At 34.3% G+C, this 10,546-nt stretch overlaps 1 non-coding gene across 1 annotated transcript; it reads left to right on the forward strand.

Moving 5' to 3' along the window:
* The first annotated feature begins 640 nt into the window (after window positions 1-640).
* On the forward strand, window positions 641-747 carry LOC118492873. Its single transcript, XR_004894874.1, has one exon. It is a non-coding gene; the product is annotated as a small nucleolar RNA R71 (small nucleolar RNA).
* Window positions 748-10,546: the final 9,799 nt, after the last annotated feature.

A 10,546-nucleotide genomic window follows, 5' to 3' on the forward strand; every position in this document is an offset into this window, starting at 1 on the left:
CATTTGATTCTAATTGTAGAAACCTATCCGAGTTTTTCTTTTCAGTGTCGGAGATGAGGCGAGATATAGTATCTTCAAGCCTCTCTCGTCCACCTTGTTGTTGAGAAAAATTTTGTGACTCATTCCTTGGTTGTTAAAAGTTTGTTCTTTGATTTAGGTTTTGTTGGTTACTACTATTGCCGGGTTCTCTCCAACCAAGGTTAGGGTGGTTGCGCCATCCTTGGTTGTAGGTGCCGTTGGGGGACCTGACGGTCTAGGTCTATTATCAATGTAGTTTACCGACTCTGTTTGATCATCTGTTTCTTTCATACAACTCCAATTTTCATGTGGCCCACCACACCCTTCACAAGCCATAACCGAGACTGTTTTTGTCATTTCTAGCTTTTTAATTTTTGAAGAAAGGGCCTCGATTTGGGCTTGTAAAGAAGTGCTTTCATCAACCTTATGGGCGCCCGGGGCAATAGATTTATTGCCTCGGGGAGTGTGCCACTGAAAATTGGTTTGAGCAATTTCCTCAATTTGATTATATATTTCATGCGGGCGGCGATTACCTAGAAGTCCCCCAGAGCTAGAGTCAAGTGTTTGCCTTGTGTGTGGCAACAATCCATTATAGAAAGTGGATACTTGTTGCCATATCGCAAGGCCGTGATGTGGACACTTTCGCAATAGCTCCTTGAACCTTTCCCAAGTTTCATATAAGGATTCCCCGTCCTCTAGTGAATATGTATTAATTTCAGTCATTAATTTCACACACATGAAATCAAAGGCATGTATAATTTATTCGATCATAACTTTAAAAGGTACCCACTTTTAGGCCTCGTCTAGTGAGATAGACCCATACCAGTATAGGAGATGCTAGATAGCATTCATAATAACGAAATCAAGTTGGTAATTTAGAAAAAAAGGAAAGGAAAACATATTACACTATATATTATAATTGAAATAAATAAAAGAACAAAGAACGGAATAAGAAGAGAGTGGTTGTGGAGTCGTGTTTGACACATGACTCTTAAAATAGATTGCATGTTTCCTCAAAAAACACATGTTTGTCTCTTAATGTAGGGACTGATTAAAATAATTATGTAAACAGTTTAATGGAGAGTTACACACTTAACCACATTCAAAGATTTTGAACCAAAACGTCTAAAGTTATCTTCAGAAGCTAAAAACTCTTAGTCCTTCCGTAGTGGGGAAGGATATGGCGCCATTGGCCACCATAGCACTCTATGGCGCCTCTCCACACCGTCCCGAGAGGTGCTATAGCCCTTGAATCCGGATCCCTCGCGAAAATTATAACGGGTGGAACAATTTGCCTCTCTCTCTCACACACATATATACATACATATATAACCCATAACTACATAATCCCCCACTACACACATATTATATAACCCCCACAATTCACTTTTTTGTCATATGTCACATAACCCTCCATAAAGAGTGTTATCACTACACACGGCCTTAGTAGCTTTTGAACTTAGCTTAGGGAGGAGAAATTGGTCACGAAAAAAATTAGGATTCAGAGCATAATCCAAATGCTTAGCTTCTATTCTGGACCGCGAAGATGAAGTACTCGGTACGTCACCTCTAAGACCACTCCGGACCGGGGAAGTCTTTTACGTGGTGCTGCCCAATCTCATATCTGGATCTCTACTAGATTTGTGGGTGCTTTTAGCAACAATAATTGTTTATTAATGATGCATTTTTTACCTATTAACCATAGCTATTAGGGTTTGTGTTATCTAAATCAGCAAATCTTTCAATAAATGGTGAGTAAAAGAGCTGGTAAAACTTTAAATTAAAAAAAAAAAGAGTTATTGTAACGAGTTTTTTTTCTTCGAAAGTTCAATTTCATTCACAAACACCACCTAGCCAACATGCCTAGGCTGCAGAAAACCATCCAAAACCTTACAAGAATTCTAATTTACACCAATTCGTCCATGAGATGGACTGATTCCTAGTTCTATTTTTATAAAACAAAAACCCAGACACTTTTATACTATTTTTTATGTCTTCAACTTTCCAATCCTTGTTCGAGAAAACCTTGTCACACATCGCTTTCCAAATGCACCAACATCCTAAAATAATAATACCATGAACCAGCTTCCTCTTTTGCTCTCCAGCACCAATGAAATTCTAGAACTCCAAGAGGTCCCTGACTGAGAAAGCAACAATATTAGGAGTCTTGCACCAGTCGCTCACCCAGCACCATATTTTGGTTGCTAGCACACAACCCGTAAAAATGTGGTCCGAGTTCTCCACTTCATTGCCGCAGAAAACACACCTTGACGAGTTAACATCAATGTTCCTTTTTTGCAGAGCCTCCACAGTGGGTAACCTCTCCATCTCAGCTCTCTAAGCGAAAATATTACATTTTTTCGGTATCCAACGACACCACTCTATAACGTAGTTAAAGCTTAAGTCCACCGAATCTTGTATGATCTTCTTTATAGCCTTCACCAAAAAATCATTTGGGTCGTTTCGTTGCCACATCCAAGAATCATTATTATCGGATATCTCGACTTCCTAAAGCTAACCCGATAACATATTCCACTCAGTCCGGCCATTCGACTACAGTGTTGATGTCTTTCTTTCATTTCCAGCTCCAAATTTGGCATGGAGTCCGTGAGAGGTAAGCTTCCAATCCAAGGATCTACCCAAAATCTTATATTTTCACCATTCCCGAATCCCGATTACACCTTTTATAAAGTTATGCATTTTTAGACCTCCCAAGTATAGTGTAACTATTCTTTTAACATTTTATAAAGTTATGCATTGTAACCAGGGGCGTACCCACCCTAAGCCAAGGGTGGGCGGGCGCATCCGATGAAAAAATATTTTTAGTGTTATTTTTCGACGGAAATCTCGACCGTACCCCTTGGAACTTTTCACCCGCACCCCTTGAAAATTTTCAATCGCCCCACTTAGAAAAAGTAATTATTAACCACTTATTCACTTAATTATTTAATCCAATCAAAGCCCAATAGGTAATCAATTTTTATTAACCTAAGCCCAAACCGGACCTAAAGAAATTTGAACTAAATAAAATAACCCAAACCCATCCACCCATTCCATTTCCAAATCCCGCCCCCAAAAAAACTCCCAACGACTTGACGCCACTGCTCACGACCTGGTGGCTTTTTTTTCCGGAAAAACCAAAATTCCGGTTGGACCGACCCATATTACGTCAGAATTCCAATATAGAACTAGTATGGTTTATTTATTTATTTTGTTTTATGTGATGATTAGGAGAAAATATAGATGTGTAAAGGTTTAATCTTTTTATATTTTTTTTTATTTTTTTGTTATGCTAGACTTGTAGTTAAATGATTTTGTTGTTTTATTTATAGCTTTGTTTGTTTAAATGATTAGTTTCAAGTAATTAACATTTAATATTAGGGCTTGAATGTTTAAAAATATAATTGAAAGTTATGGGCTATGGTTGAACATGATTATTTATTTTGTTTAAGTGTTTAGTGTTGTTTTATGAACTTATGGAGCAAATTATATGTGTTAAGAACAATAAGTAAGAATGTAATGAACTTATGGCGTATTTAGTATCTTTAGATGATATTTTGGATATATTTAAAAAAAAACAAACAAACCTGTAGGACACAATTTTAAATACGTTTGTAATTTGTAATGACGTTTGACGTGTTTTTGATGATTTATAAATTTTAGTTTGATGTTCTTTTGTCTTACATGATCCGACCCGACCCACTATGAACCGGTATTTTTATTGTAACGAGTTGATGTAGTAAAATTTCTTTTAACCAGCTATGTGATATTATTCGCAGAAGAATAGTGTAACTAAAACTTATTTTTTTTCCTTCAAATTTGTGGCTAAACTTTCATTGATGAATAAAACAAAATTTAGCTTAGATACGTTTAATGTGACCGTTGATCACATATCCAAACTAACTTAAATTAATTCTAAATTTATTAAAAAAGAACAAGTTTTTTTTATATGGCTAGTTTTTGTTATGGCTTAAACATTTAATTATTTTAAAATTTGTATAAAGTTACATATTTAGTCTTGTGAAATTTTCTAAAAAATAAATATTTATCAGCATTATGTCCATTAAAATAAAAATACACATAGCTGATAGAAAACAAAAGGAGAAAGTCACATTAGCAGATTAACATCTAGACGCATGTGTTATTGAAAAATAAAGCTCTCTCTTCGATGATGAAAAGTTGACATGAATATCATCCCACCGCCACATTTGAAATAAAAAAAATGGACATTAAGGTTTCTTGGTAATTAAGAAGTTTTTCAACGCGATGCATTTAGTCCTTTTTATGTGTCGAGCTGAGTCATGGTTAAACTTGGACTCGGCACGGTTTGTAATTATATTCCGTTGAACTTACTGATACAAACACGTGCAAAAACCGTTTACAATGGGATCGATATCGGTACTGAAAATACCAAAACCGATAAAACACCAGTAGTGCAAAATAACAAAAAAACAGTAACCAAAGCATATCGAAACCAAAACCAAAACCATATAAATAAATATAGCTACCGTGGTGTTGTGCTGGTACCTTATGGGTACGACATTGATCTTTAGCAGAAAAAAGTAATCCCAAATTTATGATATAAAACATACTTTATTTTGAAAGAAACCCTACTACATAAAGTATATTACAGAATACTAACAAAAAAAATTATTGTTATTGTGTATTTAGTTTTTTTAGAAGTTATACTAAAGACATACTTTACTTTCAATACAACTCCATTTTATTGGTGTTGACAAAAAAATGTAACTATGTAATTAGATTCTTTTATAAGTTATTGGATCCAAGTTATTGAAAAAAGTTCAAACTAAATAAAAAATTAAACATTATTAAAAAAAAAAAACCTTATTGACTATGATGCTACTAGGTTATTAGACCTGTATATTACATAGGTTTAAGGATAAAAATTATGTAATATTATAATGTCTTCCTAAATTTAGAGCAGTAAATTTTTTACCTTAGACAACGCGACAAGTAGTTGGTCATGTGTAAAAACCGATTCTTTTAGAAACAAACCAACTTTTATTTATCATAAATGGCAAAACTTACGGCCAGAGGAAATTGTCTCAATTTAAACCAAATCCTTTTATCTAGCGGTATTAATCGAAATCTAGAGAATACATGTTCGAGTGCCAATATTACTTCTAGATAATACGAGCGCATCAATAAACTGATCACTCAATGATAGGAAGTGTAGTCGAGTTCAATTGCATAAACCATTATTTCGATTAATATTTATTTATAACATCACTGGAACAATGACCTTTGATAATAATCTATGGTTTGGCAAGCTAAAAAAATTAAGTCCATTTAGAACCTCTCATTAGTATAGACTTACATCAAAAATATTATAAAGATATACTGACTCTCATAAACTATCATAACTTAGATATTAACATATTAAAAAATAAAGTGGCCGCTTGCTTAAAATAATAATTAAAACAAATTGAATCAAAGGATTACGTTTAAAATATAAATTAAGAAAAACCAAAAAACAAAAAAAGTTAAAATATATTTGCTTAAACAAACAATAACATAAAATATGTTTTCAAACCATGGAAGTAAACCGGTTTTCAAGCATCAAATTAGCCTATTCTTTATCAATTTTATTATTATAATATGAAAATAATAAATTATTTAGTAGATATTATAAACACGCAGTAAAAGATTCCTTAAAGGATAATGAGTGTTGCCACACAACATTATTTGGAATTGTTTATTAAAAGTAGAATTGTTACTAAGGGTGGAGATATAATAGGAAGTTTATTTGGCTAGGAAGGCTAGGAAGTGATCTTGACCATCCATTAAGTTAATCAAGGGCTAAGATTAAATCAGGGAAATTGAAAGGAAGAAAAGAGGCGCGTGAGTTTGTTCAAGGGCATTCTAGTCAATCCAAGCCAATAGTTTTCTCTCTTCTCCAATTCCCCCCATTTTTTAAACGTTAATAACTCTTTCATGTGACATTATTTTTTTATAAAAATTGCACCAAAAAAACGAGCGTTTTTTTATCTTTAAAACGAGTATACTATTGCTATATTTAAAAAAAAAAATTAAAACCCAGTTGCGTAAAACGCAATAGAAAAACCACCAGTTACGTAAAACGCAATGAAAAAAAAAACCTAAAAATGACATTTTTCTAAAACGCAATGCACAAAAAACACAAAGAAATGACTTATTTGTAAAACGCAATGGCCAGAAAACATACAGAAATGTCTTATTTGTAAAACGCAATGGCCAGAAAACACATAAAAATGTGTTTTACTTAAAACGCAATGCACCAAAAACACAAAGAAATGTCTTATTTGTAAAACGCAATGACCAGAAAACACTTAAAATGTCTGTTTTCTAAAACACAATGGACTGAAAACACATAAAAAGGTGTTTTACCTAAAACGAAATGCACCAAAAACACAAAGAAATGTCTTATATGTAAAACGCAATGGCCAGAAAACACTTAAAAATGACCCATTCTAAAATGCAATGGACTGAAAGCACCTAAAAAATGTGTTTTACCTAAAACGCAATGACTAAAAACACTTAAAAATGTGTTTTTTTCTAAAACGCAATAGCCAGAAACCACATAAAACTCTCTTATTTCTAAAACGCAATGGACACATAAAACTGTCTGTCACTGTGAACTGTCTGAATTGTCAACCCCAGCCAGGGGCTCTGCCCCTTGGACCCCGCCAGGGGCTGCCGCCCTTGGGACCCCGCTACCAGGGGCTGCCGCCCCCGGACCCCCGCAAAGATCGTAAAACGCAATGACTAAATAAAAAACCCAGATCGTGAAAATGAAATTAAAGAATTTCTTACATGGATCGAAGCTGATTTCTTCATCAATTGACGAAATTTGAATGATAAAAACATTTATCAACGCTCGAATCGAACGAATCGAGTGATTATCTCCAAAATCACCCGAAAAAACGAGATTTTTTTATGAAATTAAACTGGGTTTTCTTCAAAAAAAAGCTGAAGAACACGTTGATCGGGTTTTGAGTCATTGATTGGTGATGAAAATCGCACTATAATGTAGTGATTATTGAGATAGAAAGTGAACAAATAGTTGAAGATGGCGGGTTTTGAAAATGGTGGGTTTTGAAGTTACTGGGTTTTGAAAAAGGAAGAAGAAGGAGTTGGATTGACTAAAATACCATTTCTCTTTATTTTAAAATTTGCCACATGTCATAATCCTATCCTATGGAACAATGACCTTTGATAATAATCTATGGTTTGGCAAGCCAAAAAAATTAAGCCCATTTAGAACCTCTCATTAGTATAGACTTACATCAAAATTATTATAAAGATATACTGACTCTGATAAACTATCATAACTTAGATATTAACATATTAAAAAATAAAGTGGTCGCTTGCTTAAAATAATAATTAAAACAAATTGAATCAAAGGATTACGTTTAAAATATAAATTAAGAAAAACCAAAAAACAAGAAAAAGTTAAAATATATTTGTTTAAACAAACAATAACATAAAATATGCTTTCAAACCATGGAAGTAAACCGGTTTTCAAGCATCAAATTAGCCTATTCTTTATCAATTTTATTATTATAATATGTAAATAATAAATTATTTAGTAGATATTATAAACACGCAGTAAAAGATTCCTTAAAGGATAATGAGTGTTGCCACACAACATTATTTGGAATTGTTTATTAAAAGTAGAATTGTTACTAAATAACAAATCATATTTTTGAAAGGAAATGATTAATATCCAAGTAAACCATAACACACACAAACACACACACATATATATATATATATATTACATAAGAAATAAGAAGTTATTGAATATAACATTAGTATTAATACTTGTGAGATATTATATAAATAGTGATGATCGCCTTTATGTGAATTATTCGTAGAAGTGTATGCTTATATTGTTAAGGAAGTACACCAAATAAATATTTCATTGTTTTGTATTAATTTATTAATAATAATATTATTAATGAGTTATTTATTTACAGAGCTTAATAAGATAAATAGATGTGTCTAATAATCGTTTCACAGGCTTGCAATCTATAACTTATAGTAATTAATATCCAACCTGCTTCTAAAATATTTAATCATCAATTATTTATGAAAGTTTTTAATTATTGTTATATCGTGTAATTATATATTTAAAAGTTATTTAGATATCCTATAAAGTTATTCTATCTTATTTTTTGTTATATACTTAACCGATTATAATTTCAAAAATTTTCGGGCCATCGTAATAAGACCATTAGGTATGGGAAGGATAGTCTCCAAAGTGACTATCCGTCACATAAGCTTCGGTGGAGAAGCATCCCCTTGGGGACTACCCAAGGGTGTGGGGGGACTACCCACTTTAATAAAAAAAATCAATATATTACTAAAAGGAGAGAGAGGGAGAGCGCCCACCTTCATAAAAGCAGCCAACCATTAATAATATTTTAATATATGTATATAAAGGAGGAGAGAGAAGTCAGATGGGGGCCCACTAGTTAGCCCCGTCTCCATCGTCCAAATTGTGACAGAAGTGCCGCGACGGGCCCTTGAGGGGCGATGTGCGACGACCCAAATAGGGGGGACGGTCCAGCAACGGAGCCCGTACCCAATGGTCTAAACGTTTGGGCTATATTGATAAATATGTTAAGTTTTCAAATAACTTAATATGCTCTAAATACAAAAAAAAAAATCTAAATCATTTGGTTATATAATTTGACTCGAGTATTTAATACATTAATCATTGGGTCATATAATTTGACTCGAGTATTTAATACATTTAATAACTAATTTTTTTTTTTTGAAAATTAAACTTCATTAAAAAACCACCTCCGACCCAAACGGGCAAAAGGTCAAACAAACAACAGCACCCCCGACCCAAACGAGCAAAGGGCAAGAAAATTACAACATATACATGAGATATTTACACAATTCCTTCCACCTAATAGCCTTACAAGAAGATCTATTTTTAACCCACGCAAAACTTCTAGATTTTAACTCCCCAATAATGTCCAACGGGTTACACCTTTTCTGATTAAAAACCACTTCATTTCTCTCTTTCCATATGCACCAAGACGTTATTAAAGCCAACCCATAGATGATCTTCTCCTCCTTCTTGCTACACTTAATGAATTTGTGAATATCCAAAATATCTATAAATTCAAAAAGGTAAAGCGGCGGGATGTTGCACCAATCACTGAACGCCGCCCACACCCTTAAAGCTATCGAGCACGCAGTGAACAAATGCTCAACCGATTCCTCAGTCTCTTCGCATAGAGGGCACACAGTAGAAGGTATGTCCACATTCCTTCTTCTTAAATTTAATCTAGAAGGAAGTCTATCCAGATTACCTCTCCAATTCATAATATTGCATTTAATAGGAACCCATTTACACCAATTAAAATTTGGAGGATGACCGCTGCCTCTATCCGAAATCAAGGCCGATTTGACAGCCTTCACCGAGAAACCATTCTGACTATCCCCATTCCAGAGCCAAGCATCCTTTCCGATAGACAGACTCACCATACTGATCACCTCGCAGCATTCCTTCCATTCCTGAAGCTCCTCTTTTGATTCAGACTGTCTAGACCACCGCCAATTCAAAACACCATTACCTCTACCGCTATCCAATCTCTCTACCACCCTGCACAATTTAAACATCTCCAAGCCAAATAAGCGGGGCCACCTTTCCCAAAAGGGAAGATCACCCACCCACGTGTCGATCCAAAACCGAATGTCCACCCCATTCCCAACTTTACCCTTTATAAGATGATTTAAACCTTTCCCGTTAATTTTCACTTTGGAAATCAGATTCACAATATTTTTCCAGCACCCAGAGATATTACTGTTAATAGGAAGGAAGCTCCTTTGATTATACTTACAGTGACACGCTTCCACCAATTTGCACCACATATTATGATTTTCGGATCTATATCTCCACCCCCATTTGACAAGAAGGGCTTCATTGACCTCTTTTAACCTGCTAATACCCAGACCACCTTTTGTTTTGGGCCACGTAACCCAATCCCAAGCCACCCAGTTCATTTTAGAAGTGTTACCAGAGCCGGCCCATAAGAATTTTCTCATCTTGGCCTCGAGGACCTTTAAGACTCCCACCGGGGCTTTATATAAAGACAAATAATAAATAGGCAAACTTTCCAGAACAGAATTAATCAAAGTTAGTCTCCCCCCATAGATAAAGTTTTGGCTTTCCACAACGACAACCTTTTATACAAAATCTCAATTATATTAGCCCAATTATTGATTCTGTTCATATTCGACCCACCTTAATTCCCAAGTATGTAAGAGGGGTAGAATCCGATTTACAACCAATCACTTTAGCCAAATCAGACACAGACCCACTATCAACACCCAAACCGTATAAGTTAGACTTAAGAAGATTAATTTTTAAGCCCGAGCATAAGTAAAAAATTCTCAAACATCTCGCCACATTCTTAACATTTACCCTATCCCACTCCCCCAACACCAGAGTATCATCAGCATAAAAAAGGTGAGAGATTACCGGACCGTTATTGGGGGTTTGAATACC

Source organism: Helianthus annuus, chromosome 5, assembly GCF_002127325.2.
Source record: "Helianthus annuus cultivar XRQ/B chromosome 5, HanXRQr2.0-SUNRISE, whole genome shotgun sequence".
In the NCBI taxonomy this organism is placed as follows: domain Eukaryota; kingdom Viridiplantae; phylum Streptophyta; class Magnoliopsida; order Asterales; family Asteraceae; genus Helianthus; species Helianthus annuus.